At 34.2% G+C, this 26507-nt stretch overlaps 1 long non-coding RNA gene across 1 annotated transcript in view; it reads right to left on the bottom strand.

The window, feature by feature from the left end:
* Nucleotides 1-26507, bottom strand: part of LOC141580171 (uncharacterized) — a 202579-nt gene that overhangs the window by 142144 nt on the left and 33928 nt on the right. The gene's annotated exons all lie outside the window — the stretch shown is intronic.

Raw genomic sequence — 26507 nt, 5'->3', positions numbered from 1 at the left:
AAAGGAACATGAAATTGGAATTAAATTTCATAATAGTATATCTTTTTATCATTCTAGCCATGGAATCTTGCAAACATGACTAAATTTATCTGAGTCTGTTTCCTAATTGGATAAAAAAAAGAAAAGTAAGCAGAGGAACTATTTAATTCTGAGCTGATTTCCTACTCTAAAATTTAAAGTTCATAATGTTTCAAATAATCTGATATCAACATATAAGAAGACCAGTAAATTATAAGATTTTTTTCTTGGTTTAGCACAGTTCAAGATATTTACAAGTGATTTGGATGAAGATATTGAAGACCTTATTACAGGACTTACAGATAACACAAACCTGGATTGGGTGACAAAAATGACATGCTGAAGAATCAAGATCTGAAAAAAGTCTCAAGAGATGAAAGCTTAGAGGTTAGTTTAGCACTTGAATGAGAACTGAGAATACCTAGTTTGGCAACAGTTTATGTACGTGAGAAAGCAATGCTGATCTCAAATTTAGCATGAACCAACAGTGCAGAGAGAGAGAATGGGAGTAACGTGAGTGCAGAGAGAGAGAATGGGAAGGAAAAAAGAAATTGTTAATAGACATCAAGAGCTCTAAAAATTTCATAACTTTTAAAGAGAAATTCCAGTTCTGATAGTTCAGAATTTAATTATCAGAGAAAAAAGAATAAGACATTTTCTAAGGAGTCAGTGAAGAATAAATATGTCCCTAAGTATCAGCCAGAAAAATTGATTGCTGAAATATTTATAATCACTTAAAATTTTTAAAGAAACAGAAATATGTAACAAAAGGAACATACATTTGAATAAATTGTGACAACCCATACAACAGATTCTGATAAAACTAAAAAAGTATATACAGCCATGTGGAAAGATGATCATAATATATGACTGAAAAAAAATCCACAGGTTTACAATACAGTATATGAGTTCATAGTATGAACTTAAATGTCTGTAACAGATTGTCTCAGAATTCCAACTGTGTGTGTATGTGGAATACTTTTCCAGGTATACACTGGCAATATCCCACTCTTTTATGTTTTCACCAGTATACCACAGGACAATGGCAGGTTGTAGCAGATACCCATTGGGTTTCAGCAATCCAGCATTCATTTCCCATTCTTTTAATAAAAATGATCCAGTATTTTCTGGGGTCAACTCTATCCCATTCTGGATTTGGCATGTGACCCAGCCTATTTCATTTTCCTGCCATGATAATTGGTTCACAAATTGTCACTAGACTAATTTGAGTCAAATATTAATTTTCTAATTGAATCTGGGTGAAAGAGCCTCTTTTTCCTGAGATTTGAAACTGAAAGGAAGCTGCTTTGATCTATACAGCATCTGTCTTTCCACTGATATGATAGAATCTGTCCCAAAAGGAACTCAACAGAGAAGTAGAGCACACATGTACATAAAGTCCAGGCACTAAAGTTGTCCTTTAAGCCTCTGTATACAACTCTACTTAGAATCAGTTTATCCCACCTCTCCAAATTTTCAGATGTGTGTTTTGTTTTTTTTTTAACTTGACCGTGGTTTGAATGTGTTTCTCAAAGTTTGTATTTTGAACACTTAATCCTCAGTGTAACAGTGTTGAGAGGTGAACCTTTAAGGGGTGATTAGGTCATGAGGGCCTCGCCTTCATAAATGAATTAATGCCATTGTAGAGGTAGCAGGTTAGTTACCTTGAAAGTGGGTTTCTGATAAAAGAATGAATTTGGCCGCCTTCGCTTCCTTCTCTCTTGTGTGTGCTCTCTTGTCTTCTCACCTTCTGCCATGGATGACACAGCACAAAGGGCCTTGCCAGATGTAGGCTCCTCAACCTTGGACTTTCTAGCCTCCAGAGCTGTAACAAATGAATCTCTGTTCTTATAAATTACTCAGTCTCAGGTATTCTATTCTGGCAGCACGGAACAGAATAAGATAGCTTTATTGAGATATGACTGAGGGGGAAATTGTATATATTCAAGGTATATAGAAAGTTGTTCAACACCACTAATAATCAGAAAATGCAAATCGAAATCACAGTGAGATATTATTTAACACCTGTTAGGATGGCCATATAAAAAAGTAAGAAGACAGCACGTGTTGGCAAGGATATGGGGAAAACGAACCCATATACACTGTTGGTGGGAATGTAAATTGGTGCAGCCATTACAGAACATAATCATCCTAGAAAAATTTTAAGGATATTAAAAATTAAAAATAGAACTACCATTTGATTCACCCATCACATTTGTAGGTATATATCCAAAGGAAATGAAATCAGTTGAAGAAGTCACAAAGGCCATGATATGGAAGCAATTTGTATTCAGCAATGGATAAATGGCTAAACAAAATGTGAAATGTGTGTGTGTGTGTGTGTGTGTGTGTGTGTGTGTAGATAGGAGTGTGTGTGTGTGTGTGTGTGTGTGTGTGTGTTTCAGCCCTAAAAAGAAGTTAATTCTGCCATTTGTGACAATATGAATGAACATAGAGGATATTATGCTAAAATAAATAAGCTAGTTACAGAAAGGCAAGTATTGAATGATCTTCCTTACATGTAGGATCTTAAAAAGTCTAGCTTACAGAAAGGGAAGGTAGGACTTGGAGAATGGGGAAATGAGGCGATTATGGTCAGAGGGTACAAAGTTTCAATTACAAGATGAGTAAGTTCTGGGAATCTAGTGTACAGCATGGTGACTTTCATTAATAACAGTTAATGATAATGTATTACATATTTAAAATTTACTAAGAGAGGAGATAGTAAGTGTTCAACCATACACACACACTCTCACACAAAGGTAACACACATTTTCAGCTTTTTAAGCCAATAAAGTCCTGTTCAACTTTGCCCATGTAAATGGTACTTTCAGGTTCTTATTACTTTAGTATTCTAATAATATGGTGTGGTGAATTGACAATAAGTCAAGAGTTTACTATTGAGCTCAGTATCAAGAATACTGTGACCAGCTCCTTCCACCAGATAATTCAGAGTTATCTGGGACTCCAATAAGGTAGATATTCTCATTTGGAGAGTGGGACAGAAATCTCAAGGTTGTCTCCAGAGCCAATGTCTCTAGTAGCTGTTCTGGGAGTAGGGGAGAGTACAGTGGGAAGACCCTGAGGCAAGAAAGTGATCAGAGGAAACTTCAAGGTCAGTGTCTCCTGGAAGGGTGATTTTGTTTTTAAGTTGGCATTAATTAGAACTGATAAATAGAGTCAAGTATCAGTCACTGAAAGTCCCTGTGCAATGGCGATGCATATAGCTAGTTTTCCCCTAAGAACTTTCTCATGGCTTAAGCATCATTTGATGATTCTGACAGCTATGCAGATAATATATGCTGTAGAGAAAAAATACACTAAAAGCTCTGGAAAGAATCAGTCAACCGTGATTAGGACAGAGAAACTGCCAAGGGGCCTAAGGAAGGGGTTGCAGGCAGTTTCCATAATGCAGGGAAATGACGCGAGTGCAGGAGCAAGAAGCACCTGCTGAGCTCCAAGCATCAGGCTGGTGTAGACATTGGCAGCAGCCTACATCTGAGAAAAGGGTCAAGATCTAAGACCTAGGGCAAAGGTAACCGGAAAAGAAGCTGATTGAGAAAGGGAAAAGGTAGGTGCCACCCATAAGTATAGGTATCCCAGAAAAGGCATGAGAACCTCAGTCCTGCGGTCACACAGCTGTTAGACAAACGAATAAATATTTGACTTAAATGTTCAAGTGATCACTCTGTATCTAAAAACTAGAATTTGGGGGTGTGGAATTCTTCTCCTCTTTCTCCTCCTCCTCTACCTTCTACTGTTCCTCCTCTTCTTCTTCTTTCCTCATTTCTCCGTTTTCCTCCTCCTCCTTCTTCTTCCTCTCCTCCTTCTCCCTCCTCCTCCTTCTTCTTTTCTTCTTTCCTTCTCCTCCTCCTCCTCCTTCTCCTTCATCTTCTTCTTTCTTTTATTGCTTATCTGTATTTCCTATTGGTTCTATAATAAACATAAATTGCTTGTGTAATGAAAAAGCTATATTTTTTTCATAAAATGGCCATTTCTTACATTGATAGAAATATAATGCCCTGACCTAAGGAATTCTGTCACTGTATGTAGTAGCCACTCTCCAGCTTTCAGTGATCTACTTACCTTGGCATGCAATTCTGACATCAACTGTAAGAATAACATTGATAAATTAGAAGGAGAATGAGCATAGGAAAAAGATGTGACACCATCTTTTTTAAAAGCAGTAGTTGAAAGAACTGAAATGTCTAGCCTGAAGAAGAGATCTCTGAGGGGTTAGAGCTGTAGCTATGCCTAGTACAAGGTAGGTGCTTATTTCATGTTTTTGAATAATCCGTAAGTAAATAAATGACATCTCCCTTACTAGATTACAAACTTTTTTATGAGAAGAAATTATGAACTGTACTTCCTTCTGTCCCTTCAGAGCCTATTACCGAGCTTTGTTTATAGTGAAGGCTCAGAAGATATTTAGCAGTTGATTATATTTCATTAATAGCCCATCACAGTTCTCTATACATAGCTAGACACAGAGCCCAGGAGCTAGGAATTAAGTTTTTAAAAACCCTCTATCACCCTTTACCCCTCGATTCCTCTGGCACTGAAGAACTTTTTGCCTTCTCATTTCCAATGACCTCCACCTCCAATCCACCAGACCTGCCTGCTGCTCCTCACGTGGGCGTCCCATCATCATGGGCTACTCTCCCATGGAGTTCTTAACTGAGATTCCAATTGCATTTTAAATTAAATTTTCTAGGCCGATGGCCTATCAATGCCTCTAACTACTTTGCTTAAGACTAAATTCATCATCTTGTCATCCAAATTTATCTTGATTTTTTTTTTCATATTTCTGGTTACCATGCCATCACTGGCCTGCAAATAGTATTTAAAACCTCCAAGTCATCTCTCTTCCAAATCCAAATGCTCTACTGACAAAAGCATCTTCTTTTTGCCATTGAATTATCTCTCCTATTTAAACTATCTTCTCCATTTACACCCTCTTCACCATACTTTATACCCTTATTATCTGCTTTCTAGATTAATTCAACCCCTCAGTTTCCTCTTCACACTCCAACATATCTTTCACATTGCTTCTAGATTAGTGTCCTCAATGCCTTGTTCTGATGTTGCTCCTTTGCTCACTAAAAATCCTTCCTGACTCTTTCTAGGAATAAATAAAATTTAAATCTGGTTTGTTGCACAAGGCTCTTAACTAATTGATCCTTATCTCTTTTTACCAGCATGATTTCCAACAGCTTCTATAAATCAGCCCTCTGCTTCAAACAATTTGTTCTATGCAAATACTGTCTATGCTTTTCAGCTACTTAACATTTTCATTGTTCTTCTACCTTCAAACCCTAAATTAAACACCACCCCTGCCTTGCAGCCTGCTCTGATCTCCCCTCCCGAGTCAAAAAGTGAATTTCTCCTCTCCAAACTTCCACACCACTTTCTCTCATGTTATAGTTATCACTCTCTAATACTTTCACGGAAATGTATAAGTTTTGTTTGATTTTTCATAACAAAACATACCTCATGTAATGATACCTTACATTATATACATAGTTGTATTAGCCATATATTCATTAATTTAAAATATTTATTGAGCACTGATGATGGGGATATAGTAATGAACAAGATGAACTTGTCTTTACTTTCTCAAGCTTAAGCATGGAACACTATTGATAAATAACTAATACATAGTTTATTAATTTAAATTATGATAAATACTAAAAATATATAAAAAGTATACAGCACTGTAAGGATATATAGAGGGTGGATATACAAGATAATGTTGTTTTATTACCCAAAATACCCTTTCAGAGTGGAAGTGTATTCACTCTGGCTTAACACTACTTGCTTATTTAATAGACACTATTTTCTTTATATATAGCATGGTCTGACTGTTATGTGTAAAGACAATAATATCTGATGTACAGAATAGGAAACTAAATTTCCAGTCCTCAGCAACCAAAACTGGCTAGTTTTGCTGCCAAACTAAGCAGAAGGATCGTCTTTTTCTTCCTTGTTGTTCTACTCTGGAGCAGTTATTTTTTGCTTTCACCAGTTGCATGGATCCATCAGTCGAGGCCGCTAATCTCCGACAAAATAAGAGGAATAAAACCATAAAAAGACAAGTGATTCATCACTAAGCCTGATGCCAGCTACAAGGGAAAAAGCCCTTTCTGACTTGGAGCTAGCAGGCACAATAGCACATTATTCCCAGAGGGGCTATGAGTTGAAATTTCTGAATAGACTTACCAGCAGTCTCAGCTAGCAGCTTACTACGCATGCACAGGCACATAAAGTCTTCAAATATACTTTTTCTCCCCAGAATGGACACTGTTCCTAATCTTTCCATATTTATTTGAAAAACAAGATTAGACTCCTATTTTTCTTTGCTCCCACTGAGTTAATGCTTCATCTACGAGAGTATAAAATTACCTCCTACTCTCTTAAACAAGAGCTTTCTTTTTCGCACACACAAGGTACTATATATATTTTGGCACCTCTGATTGTCAGTAGAGGAACACTGACAATGACAAATTGTAGCCCGTTAATGATCATATAAATGGAAGGAAGAGAACCACCGTCACAGCCACTTGCATAATGTGGTGTGTGGGTGAAAGAAGGACCCCTAGGACAGAAGGCAACCGTCTAGGTGGAGACTGCCCCCCGGGGAATGAAATCACCTAACAGAATTCCCCAGACAAAGGCTACTAAGGAGAACTAGTTATCCTATGGCCTTGAATTGAAAAGAAAATGCAGCGAACTCATAAAAGCCATTGTGGCTGTGTCCTATAATTAAATGTTGTTTACACATCCTTAAGGACTATGAAAGACCGACAGGGTATATGGGAAATTTTCCACAGTGAGCCATGAACGTTACCCCTGCAACAAGAGGTTTAGTTTATAAAGGGGGGAATGGAAAAATAAAATATGCCTTGCCATATATTTTTCCCTTTTTCCTGGGAAAAATAAATAATTTTTGTGGCAAGTATATTGGAGACATTGTTTAGGAACAGTTCCTCTTCACATAAAGGTTACCTCTGTAAAGCTGCCAAGGTCGGTGCCCTGGCGGGTTATCTGCCAAGTAAGTGCCAGTTGTGGAATCTACACCGTGGCAGGCGTGGAGGCAGGCTTCACTCTCCCACCCTCCTTCTGAATCATCGTTCTTTTCTCCTTTGTACCAGAGTTGTCACTTTTCCCACTCTGTGCCCTTCCTTCTCATTGGTGGGATCTCTTTCCTTACATATGAGCTGAATGTTCCGTTGTTTGCCAGGAAGACAGACTCGCTGAATGCTGATTTCATGGAAGTCGCACAAGAGAGGCAAACAGTACTTTTCCAAGTAATCTGCATAAAAAGTAACCTTTTAAGGCATAAAGTGCTCAACTTGGCCCAGGATGCATTTATGATTTTTTAAAAGGGATGATTGTTACATATATGTGTGTGCATTTGTATGAGTCTGTATATGTATGTACAATACAATATGCTATAGATATACAAAAGCATATTTATATGGTTTTTTTCTTAATATATACACATATACATATATGTTTCTGTTTCCACTTTTTGCTGGGCATTTTAAATGGCTCTCTTTTCTTATCCAATAATTTTTTTCTCTTTTTAAAAGCACCACAAGAAAAGGACAACTGCAAACTAGCTCTTTAATTTCTTTAATCTCTTCTCTAATGTATTCAGACCACCTAATAGCCACTCTCTAGGGTTTGATATGATGGAAAGGTTTATTTGCATTTTGACATATAAAGCAAAAAGGGGCTATTCAGAAGAAGCCTGTGTTTATTCATAGATGTTTTCCTAGTATAAAAGGTATGTTCATAGTCATTTCAATTTTGCATTACTTTCTGCAGTAAAAATTTTTAGCACATGTCATATTTAACTATGACCTTTGCGACATTCATTCAAATCATTTTTATGTTGATGTTTTATAGAAATTAAAGAGAGGTTAAGTAATTACTTGTAGTAAGCTGTGTCTTTTTTTACCCTAAACAGCTCCCTCAAGAACTGTCACCTACCTGTACATCTATCATTAGGGTGTATGTGCCTTGATAAACCCATAGGGCAAGCACCACTTGATGGTAATGACTTGTTTCTTTAGACAGTGAGAAAGATTTCACAGTTATATTTTGAATAATGCAATGTTCATAGGTATAACTCTTCAAAACCCTGGAAAACACAGAGATTGTTCATAATGAAAACCATCCCTTTTTATGCCTTAATATCAATTAATCTTCTATATTGTGAAAAAACTCAAACTTGTCTAATTTTTCACTGATGTCGCACATCTTAATGAAGAAGTAAAATAAAGCCACAAAAATTTGTTTTATTTAATGTATTATATGCTTCCATATTTTTGACACATAACAAAAAAACAAAAAAGAAAAATCAGAGGCAGCTAGTGTCACAGAAGAGAGAAGCATATTTGTTGAAAAATTCAGTAACCAACAGATAAGAAGTTGCAAAGTGTGACCAGGACAACCACTGAGAATGAAATATCTATATTTGTAATGTGATTACACTGTAGACTGTTTTATATATGATTACTCATTTTTTTCCTACTGCTTTCATTAATGAATCCAGAAAAAGTAATCAAAATTGAATCTGATAGGAAGTCAGATAACTCAGAATTTGTAATGGGAAATAAAGACTCTGTGTGAATTCATCTGTTCAGCTCAGCTCAGATCTACAAACAACTTAGAGCTCTTTGGCATTCTGTTCTCAGTTCTGGCAGAGATTTGAAAGATTGAATGGAGATGAATTCTTAATGGCTTCCTAACATTTAGGTGGGGGCTTTTTCCAGAAAGATATTGAGACACAAGAATTACGAGAACAGAATGAAGGAATTGGGTACTTTGGGGCTTCTCCCTGTCAGGATGGAGACGTAGGAAATCAGTTCTTGGCAGACAAGAGTCTGCAGTAGACTTAGATGAAAGCAAAAGTATTGCCAATAGATTCTTTTTCTCTTTCTTGGATTTCAGCTTTTATTGTAGATATAGAGAGTACATGTGCATATCTGTTACATAAGAATATTGAATGATGGAGAGTTTTGGAATATGGATCCTGTCACCATGGAAATGACATAGCACCCGACAGGTGGTTTTTTAACTCACCTTCCTCCTCAACCCTCTAGTAGTCCACGGTGTCTATTGTTCCCATATTTATCTCCACATGTGCTCAATGCCTAGCTCCCATTTATAAGTAAGAACATATGGTAACTAGTTTTCTGTTCCTGAATTAATTTGTTTAGGATTATGGCCTACAACTCCATGCATGTTGCTGCAAAGGACATGATTTTATTCCTTTTTGTGGCACCATAGTAGTCCATGGTATATTTGTACCACATTTTCTTTATCCAATCCACAGTTGAGGGCATTTCATGTCTTTGCTATTGTGACTAGTGCTGTGATTAACATTTAAGTGCATGTGTCTTTTTGATAGAATGATTTATTTTCTTTTGAGTATATACCCAGTAATGGGATTAATGGGTTGAATGATAGCTCTGTTTTAAATTCTTTGAAAGTTTGCCAGAATGCCTTCTACAATGGCTGTACTCATTTCCAGTGTAACCAGCAGTGTGTAAGCATTTGCTTTTCTCTGCAGCCTCGCCAGCATCTGTTGTTTTTTGACTTTTTAGTAATAGCTATTCTGATTGTTATGAGTTGGTATCTCATCGTGGTTTTGATTTGCATTTCTGTGATGATTAGTGATTCTGAGCATGTTTTCATGTTTGTTGACCACATGTATGTCTTATTTTGAGAAAAGACTGTTCATGTCCTTTACCCATTTTTTTAATGGGATTGTTTGATTTATGCTGGTTGACTTGTTTAAGTACCCTATAGATTCTGGATATTAGGCCTTTGTTGAATGAATGATTTGTGAATATCTTCTCCCATTCTCTAAGTTGTCTGTTTCCTCTGTTGATAGTTTATGTTGCTGTGCATGAGACCTTTAGTTTAATTAGGTCCACTTGTCTCTTTTTTGTTTTGTTGCCATTGCTTTTGCTTAGACAAAAATTCTTTGTGAAGGCTGATGTCAAAAAGAGTATTTTATAGGTTTTCTTCTAGGTTTTTATAGTTTGAGGTTTTACAATTAAATCTTTAATCTATTTGGAGTTAATTTTTGTATACATCAAAAGGTAGGGGTCCAGCTTCTATTTTCTGCATATAATTAGCCAGTTATTCCAGCACAATTTATTGAATAGAGAGTCTTTTCCTCATTGTTTGTTTTTGACAGCCTTTTTGAAGCTCAGATGGCTGTAGGTGTGTAGCTTTATTTCTGAGTTTTCTATTATGTTCCATTGGTCTGCATGTCTGTTTTTGTACCAGTACCAAGCTGTTTGGATTATGTGACTTTATAGTATAGTTTGAAGTTGAGTGGTGTGGTGCCTCTGGTTTTGTTCTTTCTGCTTAAGATTGCTCTGCCTATTCAGCCTCTTTTTGATTCCATATGAATTTTAGAATAGTTTTTTCTAATTCTGTGAGAATGGCATTGGTAGCTTGCTAGAAATAGCATTGAATCTATACATTTCTTTGGATATCATGCCATTTTAATGATATTGATTTTTCCTATCTATGAGCATGGAATGTTTTTTTCATGTTTGTGTCACCTCTGATTTCCTTCACCAGTATTTTATAACTCTCCCTGTAGAGATCTTTCATTTCCTTGATTAACTATATTTCCAGGTATTTCATTTTCTTTGTGGATATTGTAAGTGGTGCTTTGTTCTTGATTTCATTGTCAGCCTGGACATTATCGGTGTATAGAAATGCTACTGACTTTTACACACTAATTTTGTATCTTGGAAATTTACTAAAGTAGTTTATACATTTTAAGAGCCATTTGTTTTAAACAAAGATCACTTTTGCGGGGCATCTTCTGGGAATGCTTTACACATTTAAGGATATATTTTCCTGAATATTTTTGGTCTAAGATATATATTTTTCTTTCTTTCTGATCAACTTCAAATGGAAAGCACATTGATACTTTATGATATTTAGTCCTATGTATGAATTTTTAGGTGGTCACATTTTTTTAATTTTAAAGAGGTAAAATATCATGTGCTAGATGAAATGTCCCCTGCCCAGTTTGTATATTTTGGAAAGTTATTTTAAAATAAGAATCAGCACCAATCATACATTCTATAATGAAAATATCTTTCCTTGTGTAATCACATTTTTCCTTAAATCAGTTTAGTTCTATTCTCCCCCGAGTCTCTATGCCAGTGCATTGGCTGGTTGCTTCTTCTAAATCCAGCTGCAGCTGTCTTTATCTGTGCTGTCCAATATGGAAATCACTAGCAACAGGAAGCTATTGAGCACCTCAAATGTGACTAGTCTGAGTTGCCTTGTGATATGAATATAAAACATACTGAATTTGAAGATGCAATATAGAAAAATAATGAAAACATCTCAATAAGATTTTTATATTGATTACATGTTGAAATGAAAATATTTTAAATAGGTTGTGTTGAACCAAACATACTATTATAATGAACTTTACCTGTCCATTTTCATTTTTTTAAAAATGTGGCTACTAAAAAATTTGAAGTTACACATGTAGCTCATGTAGTGTATCTATTAGACAGTGCTACCCTGTATAGCTAGTGGTCAATACAGTTGCAAATCCAGTTTGTATGTTTTATACAGTCCACAGAGGTTCTTTCACCAAGGAGAAAATATGAGGATCATATCAGGCAGAGTTGCTTGATCTCTAAACAATGGCCCTAATGTCAATAGTAGCTGACCAGAGATGGTGAGTAATTAGCTCTTATTCACACAGCCTGTGACAAAAGAAGATATAACTGACTCCAAAGTAGTTACTTTTAATCATGTAACTGCACTGCCTTTCAGTGCATGAATTATGTACAACAAAGCCAGATGGCACATGGATTCTAAATTTGCAAAACATTTCATCTGCCTAGTAAAAAGTGTGAACAAGAAGAGGACATGATTAGTCACCCTTTAATATAAAAATGTTGAACTGCACTAGAGGTGCCCTTTTTCTCAAACACAGAACAAGAACCCTGACAAAAATATGTAGCTCAAATAAACCTTGTGTTTTAACAGAATAACAAATCTATTAACCAAAATAATACAATGCAGTTTAAAAGCATGAAACTACAGAGAAGTTACTGGTTTAAATATTTATCTTTTCTTTCTATTATCAAAACTTGAAAAGTATTTCTATCTATACACGTCTAAAATACTTATGCTTACCCATAAGTACTATTGTGTAAATTTCATACAATTTTGTCTTCAAATGTGCCTTTTATGCCTGCCTTTTTTGTCTTTGAGAAATATTTCTAAATTTGACACAGAATGCATTATTTTTTTCTTTTCAGCCATAGAGTCCATCTGTTGTGATGTATAAAGTCAGGGACAATTAACAGAAAGCACTAGAATGAAATTTTATTGGAACTAGAGAGACTATTTTGATGACTCTTTGAATAATTTGCTCTTTTGAACAAATATACCTGGCTTAATATAAATTAGCAGCCAGTCAGTGCATGACACAATAAAATCATAACATATTCCACCCACAAACTAACAGATTGCATTTTAGGTACTGAAAAAAAAGACACTCAAACTTACTAATTAATTTTTTAATGTCAGAAAAAAATTGGCATCTTTTGTAAAGGCTGTATTCAATGTGCTTTGAAAGTAAATAAAATTAAAATTGATTTAAATATTCTAATAGAGATAAGTATTTTTCTATATTGAAGAGAAAGTTCCTTCTGGAGTCTAAATTGTTTTCAATGGATTTATGTAGATTGTCTTCATTCTCCATCTGTTCAATTCTCTGACACTAAATTATATTACCTTTAATATACAGGCCATTTTATACATATGTATTATGTATATAATGTATGTATTAATTCTTATAGAGATAGTTAAACAATATATACATAGTTTGTACATTAACTATATATATATAGTTAAACTGTATAAACATTTTCAGTGTCTTGCTTTGAATAAATTTAAACTATATATATATATATATGTATATAGTTTAACTATAAGAATTAATACATGAGCAACCATAAAAATGCTCACTAGGAATATATGACTGAATGCATACATGAATAAATGATTGAAACAAATGACATAAACAATAAGGAGTTCAGTGGTGGTGGCTCATTCCTGAAATTCCAGCACTTTAACAAGTTGGGGTGGAAGGATCACTTGAGGCCAGGATTTTCAGAACAATCTGGTCAACATAGTGAGTCCCTGTTTCTACAACAACAATAATAATAATAATAATAATAATAATTGTAATAATAATTAGCCAACCGTGTTGACATGCACCCATAAACCCTACTCAGGAGGTTTCAGGAAGATCACTTGAACCTAGGAGTTTGCAGTTATAGAGAGCTATGATAGTGCCACTGCACTATCATGGGAGATACAGCAAGATTCCATCTCTAAAAAAATTAAAAATTAAAAAAAATAAGACAACATCTGGAAGAAAAGTTTAAATTATATTAAATAATTTTGAACTATAAAAAATCAACTCAAAGAATATATTAAATAAATTTTCATAATTATTTTAAATAATTTTTTCCAGCCCTTTGAGAGAGATCTGTTGATTCCTAAAATCTCACAAAGATATAACTTTTATAATCTAAGATATGAAATGATACGTTAAGCTCTGAATGTATTAAAATTTTAACTACTTTGCTGGGTACAGTGGCTCACACCTGTGATTCCAGCTACTCGGGAGGCCGAGGTGGAAGGATCACTTGAGATCAAGAATTTGTGGCTAGCGTGGAGTGATATAGTGAGACCTCCATCTCTAATAAATAAATAAAATTTTACCTACTTTTGCATATTCTGAGTTATGTTAGTATTTTTTCTTGTTTCAGATTGCCCTCTTCAGAAACCTGACACAGTAGTTGTTTAAAAGTGGCAAAAAATGACCTAGCCTTCCAGCTCTACTGAATGGAGGTAAGGAAGCAAACTTGTTATTTATTCCATATTGCTCATTATTCAGTTTTCTATGTTTTATTATTTTCAGATCACAGTGGATTTATTAAGAGTCTTTTTTTTTAACATTGAACCTTTGGCTACTTTTTATCTTTGGGTTTTAGGGAGGGTGTGATCAGTAGCTATGATGGGCAAATGGAGGCTCCATTCACTATGCATAAGCATTACCAGATCAGGATAAAATGGGGAGAATTTTCACCTAGGAGGTACCAGGTCTTGAAAAAACTTTTACCTGGATAAAATTGTCAAAGTTCACATTAAACTTGGAACCCTAATAACTTTCATTTTAAGCTGATTAGAAACCTGAAAACACCGTGAATGAATGCACTTTTCCAAGATTTCCAGGGTTTGTAAGGCCACAGAACTTAAAAAATTCCTGTCTTTCTCTATAAACTGGCTGTTCATAACTTTTGTGTATTTGCATTTTTTTCATTAAGAACAAATTTATGTACTGTAAGTTTCACACATTTTAACGTATAGTATTGTGAGTCTGGGGAAATGATCACAGTCATATAACAATAACTACAACCAAGATATAGAATAGTTCCATCACCCCAGCAAATTTCCTCATGCAACTTTGTCATCATTCCATTTCTCCACACCAGCCCTTAGCAATTCTTAATCATTTTCCTGCCCCTATTGTTTTGTCTTTGTAAAACACATATAAATGGAACCAAACGATATGTAGTCCTTTGAATCTGGGTTTTTTTTCATTTAGCATAAGGCATGTGCCATTAATCCATGTTCTTATGGATGTCAGTAGTTTGTTTCTTTTTGTTGTTTCTTTGTATCCCAATTCTTGAATCTATCACTTATTATTAACCCATATTCCACTTGAAACACATCTGGGTTGTTTTTAGTTTTGGGTGATTACTGATAAAACCAATTTAAACATTGATATACAGTTTTTCTATGTGAACATGGGCTTTTATTTCTCTTGGCTAAATACCTAGAACTGGGCTTGCTGGATCATATAGAAAGCGTATGTTAAACTTTATAAAGAAATGCCAACCTTGTTTTCAAAATAGCTGTATCGCTTTGAATACTTACAAGCAATATATGACAGTTCCAGTTGCTCTGCATCTCTCCTAGCACTTGAAAACTTTAGGATTGTATTGCTATTGTTGTTATTGCCATTATATACAATGTACAGTTGCATTACAGTGTGTTTTTATTTGCATTTCTCTACTGATTAATAATGTAAGGCACTTTTTATATGTTTATAATGCTTCCCATTAATGATGTGACCTCAACTCTTTTATACATTTCTAAACATTCAGTTAATTGTTTTCTTATTATTGAGTTTCAGGAGCTATTTATGTGCAAGCAACAGATTTTCTAAATATACAATCAGCAATATGTGTTCCAGTTTGCTTTGTCTTTTCAATATCTCAATTAGCAATAAATAACTAAAAACTATTTTGAAAAACCCCAAATATTCAGAAATTAAACAACTCACTTCTAAATAAGTCATAGCACAAAGAAGAAATCAAAATAGGAATTAGAAAATATTTTAAACCTAATGCAAATGAAAATATATAATACAGAAACCTGTAGAATATAGCTAACAAAGTATTAAGAATAAAATGTATAATATTAAATGCTTATATTAGAAGATAATAAATCAATAACCCAAGATTTCACTTCAAAAACCTAGAAGAAGAAACAAATTAAATTCAGAAGAACAGAACTGAAACATCTTGTTTCAGTTAATGTTCAATAATCAATAACACAAATCAATAAATCAGTAACATAAAAAATCAATAACAAAATCGGTGCAGAAAAATCAATAAATCAATAACCAAATCAATGCAAAAAATCAATGGAACAAAAAATGGTTATTTCAGAAGATGAATAAAATTAATTAAAATTAATTAACCTCTAGTCAGAACTATTGAGGGGAAAAAACAGTGAAGACACAAAATACAAACATCAGGAATGAGGGATGTGGCAACAGCACAGGTTCTGTGGAAATTGAAACAATATAAGGAAGTATTATGAACAACTTTATGATAACAAATCTGACAATTAACACGAAATGGGCAAATTTATTGAAAGACCTAAACTTCCAAAGCTTACTCAAAAGGAAATAAATGTATTAAGTAGCCTAAAACCTTCTCACAAGGAGTCCAGACAGCTTCAGTGGTAAATTTTAACACACATTTAAGGAAAAAAAAGATCAATTCAACACAAACTATTCCAAAGAATTGATGAGGAATAAATTTTTCCCAATCCATTTTAGGGTACGAGCATTACGCTGATGCCAAAACAATATAAAGATATTACAAGAAATAAAACTGAATATTGATATCCTTTATAGACAAGATGCAAAATCCTCAACAAAATTTTAGCATATCAAACTGAATAATATCTAAGAAGCAAATACCTCACAACTATGTGGAGTTTTCCCAGGAACGAAAAATTGGTTTAACATTTAAAAATCTAACAATTTAAAAATCAATTCCAGGTGGACCACACACTTAAATTTAAGACTGGAAATCATAAAAAAAACGCTAGAAGATAACATTGGAAAAACTCTTCTAGACACTAGCTTAGGCAAAGACTTTATGACCAAGAACCCAAAACCAAATGCAACAAAAACAAAGATAAATAGATGGGACCTAATTAAACTAAAAAGCTTCTGCACAGCAAAAGAAACAATCAGCAGAGCAAACATATTCCACAACGTGGGAGAAAAGCTTCACAAACTTTGTATCTGACAAAGGATTATTACCCAGAATCCACAAGAAACTCCAACCAGCAAGAATAAAACAAACAATCCCATCAAAAAGTGGGCGAACAAATAAACAGACAGTTCTCAAAAGAAGATACACAAATGGCCACCAAACATTTAAAAATGCTCAACATCACTCATTATCAAGGAAATGCAAATCAAAACCACAATGTGATACCATTTTACTCCTGCAAGAATGCCCATAATGTAAGAAATAAAACTCCAACAGATGTTGGCATAGATGTGGTGCAAAGGAAACACTTTTACACTGCTGGTTGGAATGCAAACTAGTACAACCACTATGGAAAAAAAGTATGGAGATTCCTTAAAGAACTAAAAGTAGAACAACCATTGATTCCAGCAATCCCACTACTTGGTATCTACCCAGAGGAAAAGATGTCATTAAAGACACTTGCACACACATGTTTATAACAGCATAAATCACAATTGCAAAAATATGAAACCAGCCTAAGTGCCCATCAACCAACAAGTAGATAGAGCAAACGTGGCATGTATATATGTAGATATATAAACCATGGAACACTACTCAGCCATAAAAAGGAATGAAATAATGACATTCACAGCAACCTGGACTGAATCGCAGACTATTATTCTAAGTGCAGTAACTGAGGAATGGAAAACCAAACATTATATGCTTTCACTTACAAGCTATGAGTACACAAAGGCATAAGAATGATGTAACTGACTTTGGGAACTTGGAGGGGAAGGGCAGGAGGGTGAGGGATAAAAATTACACATTGGCTACAGTGTACACTGCAATAAGGCAAAATAAAGCAAAAGTCATCCATACTGGAAAAAAGAAATTAAAAAGGCACTATCTGAAGACAACATAATTTATGTAGAAAATCCAATTGAATCTACAAAAACACTACTAGAAGTAATAAGTGAATTTAACAAGGTTGCAAATTATAAGACCAGTATTAAAAATCAATTGTTTTTCTATATGCTAGCTGTAATCCACAATCAGAAATTTAAATTAAAAAAAATAAAATATTACAATAACAAAAAAAATAAGTTCTTAGGGATAAATCTGACAAAGTTGTAGGAGATCTGCACAAATTAAAACTACGACATATTTCTGAGAGTAATTAACTTAAAGAAATGGAGAATTATATTGTATTTAAGGGTCAATAGACTCAATATTGTTGTAAAATGAATTCTCTACAATTTGAAAAATTTGATAGCTCACACACTTAGAAACACATCTACTCTTCGGCAAGTTATTCCACTTCTGAATATTTATCATGTAGGCTTGCTTTTATAAGTGAGAAGTTACATTCACAAATTACATATTGCAGAATGGTTTGTAATTCCAAAGTTTAGAAACCACCATAATACCTAATAATACATAACGGATTCTATAAATAGTAGTTTTGATTCAGATAATGTAATACTGTATAGCTTTTTGTGACCTGACATGGAATAATCTCCAAGCAAAGTGCAAAGCATGGTGCAGAGCAGCTACAATTTTTTAAAGGAGGTTGAGGAGTGAATAAATTACCATAGTTGCTTATATTATATTCATAGAACACCTCTGGAAAGAAACACAAGACTTTTTAACCTAGTTGCCTGTGAAATTGAGGGGTTGAAGGTGGGTGAAATGTTTTCATGATATATTATTTTGAATCTTTTAAATATTAAAGTGGATAAATATATTACCTCTTTGAAATATGAATAAATACAATTAAAACTGAAAGTCAGTAATAAGATAACTAAAAATCTCAAACATTTTGAAATTTTAAAATATACACATCTAAAGAGGCAAGGATCAAAAAAGAAATCATGAGGAAAAGTAAGAAATGCAGCTCGGTGATAATGAAGATGTTAAAAATTAAACTTCCAGGATATAATTGAAGTGGCATTTAAGCATTATTTGCAGGCTTATATACACGTTTAAGGAGAAAGCTAAAACTAGCAAGTTAAACATATAGTTTATAAAGTTAGAAATAGCACATCAGTATATACTTGAAGTTTAAGACAGAAGAAATTAATGAAATAGGAAACAAAGATACAAATATAAAGTAGCTCAACTGAACCAAAATTAGTTCCTTGAAACATAGAAACAATGAATAAAAATAGAGCCTCTTTGGCAAGATTAATTTTAAAAAATATAAAAGACATAAATGATTTCAGGAATGTTGGGCACAGTGGCTCATGCCTGTAACCCCAGCACTTTGAGTGGCCAAGGTGAGCAGACCACTTGAGGTGAGGAGTTCAAGATCAGCCTGGTCAACATGGTGAACTGTGTCTCTACTAAAAACACAAAAATTAGCCAGCATAGTGGTGCATGCCTATAATCCCAGCTACTAGGGAGGCTGAGGCACAATAATTTCTTGAACCAGGGAAGTAGCGGTTGCAGTGAGCTGAAATCATGCTACTGCACTCCAGCGTGAGTAACAGAGCAAGACTCTGTCACACACACACACACACACACACACACACACACACACACACACGGAAACAAAAAGAAAAACTTATGATTTTAAAAGAGGAGGATTTTTCTTAATTGAAAGAGGAAAATATGACCAACTTTATGCTAATAAATTTGTAGACATTGATTTTTTTAGTTCTAAAAAAGGTAACACACCAAAACCAACACAAGTAGGAAATATTGAATAAAATCCAAAACACTACACCTGCTTTTATAAATTTAGTCTCCCAATAAATAGAATAGGTTTTTTTAAAAAAATCTATTCCTAAAAACACACAAAACAAATATAGTTTTATAGGTGATTTCCGTGATTTCTTCCTAGTACTTATGAGATCATTCCTATTTATTGACTCATCCTGGAGATTTTATTTTATGAGGCTAATGTTACACTAAAACCCTCACCACTTTCAAAGTTTAGGGGGTTTATAGTTGCTTAATTTTCCAAAAATCCCTGGTATTTGTAATTTTCCTTTTTTAATTTTCCTTGTTGCTTTTGAATAGTTTATAGGCAAAGAAAAAGAGAAATACCTGAACTGATCTGCCCATCTTTAAAAGTGTATTTAACTTTCTATGTCTTTATGTGTATCTTTTGTAGGCACCATGTAACCCAAGGGTTTCTCTTAACTGTGTGTGTGGAGGTAAAGGGGAGATTAGTCTACTTACATTTATTGGGAATACTAATATTGATACATTTAACCTTAATTTGTTTCCTGTCTTCTTGCCTTCTAGTGTCACTTTTTGATTGCATTTTTTTCCTCTTCTACAGACTTGGATCTTATGTACTCTGTTTTTATTATTAATGGGTATTCTTTAAGAATAACATGCATATTTAGTTTAATAAGGTCAAAGTTAATCATTGCCTATCTTCTTTTTAACACATACTTAATACATAGGGCTTAACTTCTATAGCACAGTTCCTGTTTAATGTAACACTTGTTTCCAGTAACAAGTTACATATATATACATATATCTAAAGTTGTCTACTAATCTCACAAGTTAGAAATTATTATAGTTTATCATTTGATGCTAACCAACATGTTTTCTATTTCTTAGCTTTTAATTTCTATTTGGATCTTAAATTTTCTTTAGTCTGAGATCAATTTATTTTGTCTTCTATCTGTAATATTTCCTCATAAGAATGTATACTCAGAATAAACTGCTTTCGTTTGTTGGAATTGCTCAGTCTTGAGAGTAAGTTTGCTGAGTAAACAATTCTTGATTGTAGTTATTTTCCCTAAGTTCTATTAGGATGACACATTAACACATTTTGGCTTTTATTTTTGCTTTTGAAAGATCTTCAGTGAATCCAACTGAGAATACAATGTAGGTAATATATCTTTTCTCTCTGATTATTTTTACTACCTTCTCTTCATTGTTGGAGTTTTGCTGTTTGCTAAGCATGTCTAGACTTGAATTTGTTTTCAGTTATCCTTATGGGATTTGGGATGCTTTCTAAATGTGAAAATTTATTAATTTATTCATCCCTTAATTCTCGGGATTCTCAACCACTCTTAAAATATTGTTTCTTCCCATTTTTGCATTTCTATTCTTCTGAAATTCTGCATAGATATGTGCAATCTTTTCTCATTATAGCCTACCTGTGTTCTAACATGTCTTCTATTTTCCTTATCTTTGTGTCTCTTTGCTGAATCTAAATAAATTTATTTAAATCTATCCTTGAATTTCAGTTTATTTTTCTAATTGTTCTGGTTTTTTTCCTCAGATTTGTTTCGTTATTTTAACTCATTACTTGTTTATGTTGTGGTTTCATATTTTAAACTTTCCATTCATAAATTATTTTGTAATCCATTTCTGATCATGAGACTATCTGAGTCACTGGGATCTAAATGTACTAGGTTTCTTTTGCTGACTCTTGTTCATAGTAGCTTATGTCCTCTTGTGTTTTGAAATGGTAAATTGTTAGATTATTTTTCCTTCTTGCCTGCATCTAAGAAAATTGTGTTGTACTGTAGATGATGATGTATTACTTCAATAAAAAGTTCTTGTCAAGCTATCTCTCTCATAACCTATCTTTCATACTTTTCTGTCCCTTTAACTCTTTATATTAGTTGCTCAGTAATTTCCTTAGATCAATTTTCCAATTTACTAATCCTTTTATCAGCTATTTAATCTGCTGTCTAACTACACACTGGGTTTTTTATTTTATATATTATGTTTATATAAAATATTTTATATTATATTATCTTTTGAAAAAGGATCTTACTCTATTGCCTAGGCTAAAGTGTGCTGGCATGATCATAGCTCACTGTAACTTTGAACTCATGGCTCATAGGATCCTTCTACCTTAGCCTCCTGAGTAGCTAGAACCACAGGCACGTGCCACTATGTAAAACTAGTCTCTTTTATTTTTTTAAATTTTGTAGAGGTGGAGTCTCACTATGTCATCCACACTGGTCTTGAACTCCTGGCCTCAAATGATCCTCTGACCTCAGCCTTCCAAAGTGCTGAGATTACAGGCACAAATCACTGGACCTAACCTTGTTTATTTTAAATTAAATAACTTATTTTTCTTATTTTTCATTTATAGAAATTAATTGATTATATTTCAAGTACTCCTATTTTCACACTGCCTACATTTTTTTTCACACTGCGTATTTTGTTTCTATTGTTTAAAAAATTCCTTTATTGAATTTTAAACAAAATATTAGTGCATATTTATTTTTATATAAATTCAAACACTGGAATTCTTGAAATGCTTTCTCTTTCAATTAGGTAAATTTTACTCTTCAATTATTTAAGAAATAATGGAAAATCATAAATAATAATTGAAGAATTACCTCTATATTACTATATTACTTCTATCATTTAAAGGTTTGACAGGAGTTATAGCAGACAATTGATTTACTTTACAATAATGCTTCATTCTTTCATCAGCCAGATAATATCCAAAATCTTTCACCTGTATTTTTTGGCTAATTTCTAGTTGTAGGACAGTGGAATATTTAACCTTTCATTGATCAGGCTGGATGTTATGAGGTATATTGCAATCATGCTTCAATATGGCTTTACCATTGTTGCAGTGTCTCTCAGATCACTCTTTGTGTCAGTATAAACTGCTTCAGATTCTAATTGCATCCCCTAATTATCTTTATAGATATTAGAAATGAGGTATTTTGTTTCATACATGGCACTACAAAGTAATGCAAATATATAGAAATTCTCTTCCCCTAACTGATGAAGTTGTTTTTCCTTTTACCTGAAGTTTAAAAAATTACATGTACCTGGTCTGAGAAACTTGGATCATTTTTGTATAATGAAATCTGGGCAGTTTTTACAGCAGGTCTGTTTTATTTTCTAGATGCTGGAGGCTTTTGAGTTATTTTTTTCATTGCCTGTTACAGCTTCTGTGTTATTACTGAGGTTTGTTGAATGGCCTCCATTAAATTTTTATTGGTGTCCTTATAATTTAATATTGGGCTATATTATAGCTACTTCTTTTTCAGTCTCAACTATTTTAAATTAGTGTCACCATCTTAATCTCCAATTTTCATGAATTCTGTCAACAAATGATAATCTATTTTATACTCCTCAATATTATTTTTGGTAAATAATAACATTCCTACTCTCCAAGAGCATGTGAAGTTGGAGCTGCTAGATCTATTAATTCTAAACTTCCACTACAAATCTATGTTATAGACTTGCATTGTCCAATAATGTAATCATTAGTCACATGGGGCTATTTAAATTCAAACTTTAAAAAATTAAAAATTTGGTTTCTCAGACATGCTAGCCACATTTCAATTGCTTAGGAGCCATGTGTGGCTGATGACTACCACATGGAACAATGCAGGTATAGAGTGTTTTCATAACTGCAAAGAGCTTTATTGACTAGAACTACTTTAGATCAGACCCTTTCTGTTCAAGGATCTCAACTGTAACTCTCACAGTGAAAGCAAAATATTTGTGAATAACACTTTAAAGAGATTAATCTGTCAGTCATCATGCCCAGGTACTCTTCTATTTATACATATGACCGAGTCAATTTTATTAGTTGTATAAGTAGGAAACTCATAGTGCAATATAAAGCTTGTATCTTGTTCCATTTATTGCTATTGTAATAAAATCAGACTTCTCAGTGAATTCTAATGGATCAGGTGTGATCATACAAAGCACTAGCAACTGCCTTTTTAAAAGCAGTACTGATCCAATGAAGAGTTTGAAATATATAAGCCTTACAATACATTCCTAAATGAAGTCATATCTCAATGGTCATATCTTTGTAGTCATTCAAAATAATATTTTTTAAAACCTCTTTTAAAGTGGTACTGAAAGAGTCTATTAATATGGAATATTCTCTAGAAATTTTTCATTTAGTATCACTACTGTATCCAATATCATTATGTTAATAACTTTATCTCTAGGTATTTTTACATATTAAAAATTAAAACTGAATAATCTTTCCAAAGACAAAGTGTGACTATATTTCATAATCTCTTGTAAAGAAGAAAGTGATGCCTAATTTATCTGTTTGGTAACACCAATTTTGTTTACTCATTGCTATGTGGCCTGAACTGTTTGTTCAGTAAACTTCGCTTCCGCATTAATGTTGTGGCAGAAATTCTGCTGTAATACATTTTTTTTTTTTTGGCAGACATTGTAATATCACAGTCTGACTTTTTAGGTGCTTCAGCATCCACCAAGTTTAAAGGATAAGAAGACATTTTTTGCATGAATATTGTGTTAACACTTTTGCTTTAATCATTCCTAATTGTATTGCCCCAACAATACCCATTCCAAGAAATATCTCCTATAAAGGGGTTATAGAAGCCCCATTGTTTGCTAGGACATCAGGTTCATTAACACCAACTACTGCAAACAAAAAGTACAAAGTAACTTGGTATCTTAGAACTAGTCAGCCGGAAAGAGATGTTTTGACTGAACCATCTATTATTCACTTGTAGCCATTTCTTTATCAGAGAAAGCAACTTCTCTTCTAAGAGAGTATGTGGGAATTCCACCTGCTGCAGCAGCTTTCTATCTATTGTGACCAACAAGGCATGAACAGAGACCATGAAGATTTTGTTTCCCTGATCACAGTGACCATCACTGCAGTGACATCTGACTACACTGCAATAGAGCCAGCCACAAACCTGGCCAGTTTTCCAGCAAGTGTTCCTGGTTTGCTATGGCTGAAGTTCATAGCCACATTTCTAGACCTTGTCCCCTCTGTCTGCAGTACATCCACCTCCATAAGTGGGCATAGAGGATTCCACCCTGGTGACCAAAGGGTTGGTCCTTAGTGGGTGGAGTCACAGGAACCTCCCTATAATGTACTTAAGTATGATTCTTAAGGTCTTTTGAATTATTCTGATATTTCTGGTTCTTGTGGTAAAAAATTTGTCTATTTATTTTTGGTAATTCTCTCTTACAGTTGTTTTTTTTTTCTATTGTGTGTATTTTTTAAATGAGGTATAACTTGAATGCATGGGTATGTATGTGCATGCATGTATGTAAGAGAAACAGGGTGTATGTCCTACAGAACTTGAGTTGTGAAAATGTCCAGATACCTGGGTATTCATAAATCTTGTACCAGTTTTTGTATTAATTTTATTTATTTCTAATCTTCTACTGGGGCTACTCTTACTGTTCCTTCATTGCTCAGTAAAAAACATCACCACCTCCAAATTTGATTTTAATCATGTTCAAGCTTGTGCTACCCAGGAATTGAGTTTGATTTATAATCTTCAATCAAAGAAATGTGCTATACTGAAAAAGGAAAAAGAATATGAGAGAGAGAGAGGAGAAGGAGAAGGAGGAAGAGGAAAAGAAGGGAGGAAAGAGGGAAGGGAAGAAAGGAATGGAAGGAAGAAAGGAAGGAAGGAAGGAAAGAAGGGAAGAAGGAAGAAGCGGGGGAGGAAAAGAGAGGGAGGGAGAGAGAACTAGATCATATTTTTCCATGGAACAAATATGGCCTTACATTCAGATCTGCTCTTGCTGTGAAGACTGTATCATTACACTAGTTTCCTCTCCTTTGGAAAGAAAAAAAAATCTACTTAATAATGATTATTGGTTTATCTTTACATAACAATGAATAGTAAACGTACTAGTTAGTAGGCTCCTCTTGGATGCCACATAGAGGTAGTACGGTCTGTTTTTCTAGATTGCAAGATTTAGAGAATAGGTCAGTTCTCCCTTCCCAGCTCACTTGGATCTCAGGCTCTTTCTCTCTTTTTTTTTAATTGCATTTTAGGTTTTGGGGTACATGTGAAGAATATGCAAGATTGTTGCATAGGTACACACATGGCAGTGTGATTTGCTGCCTTCCTCCCCATCACCTACGTATGACATTTCTCCCCATTCTATCTCTCCCCAACTCCCAACCCCACCCAGTCATTCCCCTATTTCCTCCTGAAATATCCCAGTGTGTGATGCTCCCCTCCCTGTGTCTATGTGTTCTCATTGTTCAACACCCACCTATAAGTGAGAACATGTGGTGTTTGATTTTCTGTTCTTGTGTCAGTTTGCTGAGAATGATAGTTTCCAGGTTCATCCATGTCCCTACAAAGGACACGAACTCATCACTTTTTATAGCTGCCTAGTATTCCATGGTGTATATGTGTCACATTTTCCCTGTCCAGTCTATCATTGATGGGCATTTGGGTTGGTTCCAGGTCTTTGCTATTGTAAACAGTGCTGCAATGAACATTCGTGTGCATGTGTCCTTACAGTAGAATGATTTATAATCCTTTGGATATATACCCAGTAATGGGATTGCTGGGTCAAATGGAATTCCTATTTCTAGGTCCTTGAGGAATTGCCACACTGTCTTCCACAGTGGTTGAACAAATTTACACTCCCACCAACAGTGTAAAAGTGTTCCTATTTCTCAACATCCTCTCCAGCATCTGTTGTCTCCAGATTTTTTAATGATCACCATTCTAACTGGCGTGAGATGGTATCTCAATGTAGTTTTGATTTGCATTTATCTAATGACCAGTGATGATAAGCATTTTGTCATATGTTTGTTGGCCTCCTGTATGTCTTGTTTTGTAAAGTGTCTGTTCATATCCTTCACCCACTTTTGAATGGGCTTGTTTTGTTCTTGTAAATCTTTTTTAGTTCTTTGTAGATTCTGGATATCAGCCCTTTGTCAGATGGGTAGACTGCAAAATTTTTTCCCATTCTGTTGGTTGCCAATTCACTCTGATGTCTGTTTCTTTTGCTGTGCAGAAACTGTGAAGTTTGATTAGGTCCCATTCATCTATTTTGGCTTTTGTTGCCAATGCTTTTGGTGTTTTGGTCATGAAGTCCTTGCCTGCGCCTATGTCCTGAATGGTTTTGCCTAGATTTTCTTCTAGGGTTTTTATGGTGTTAGGTCTT

The sequence above is a fragment of the Saimiri boliviensis genome, chromosome 10, assembly GCF_048565385.1.
Source record: "Saimiri boliviensis isolate mSaiBol1 chromosome 10, mSaiBol1.pri, whole genome shotgun sequence".
NCBI classification, from domain to species: domain Eukaryota; kingdom Metazoa; phylum Chordata; class Mammalia; order Primates; family Cebidae; genus Saimiri; species Saimiri boliviensis.
The sequence above is the reverse complement of the archived record's forward strand: the minus strand, read 5'-3'. Positions and strand labels throughout refer to the sequence as shown.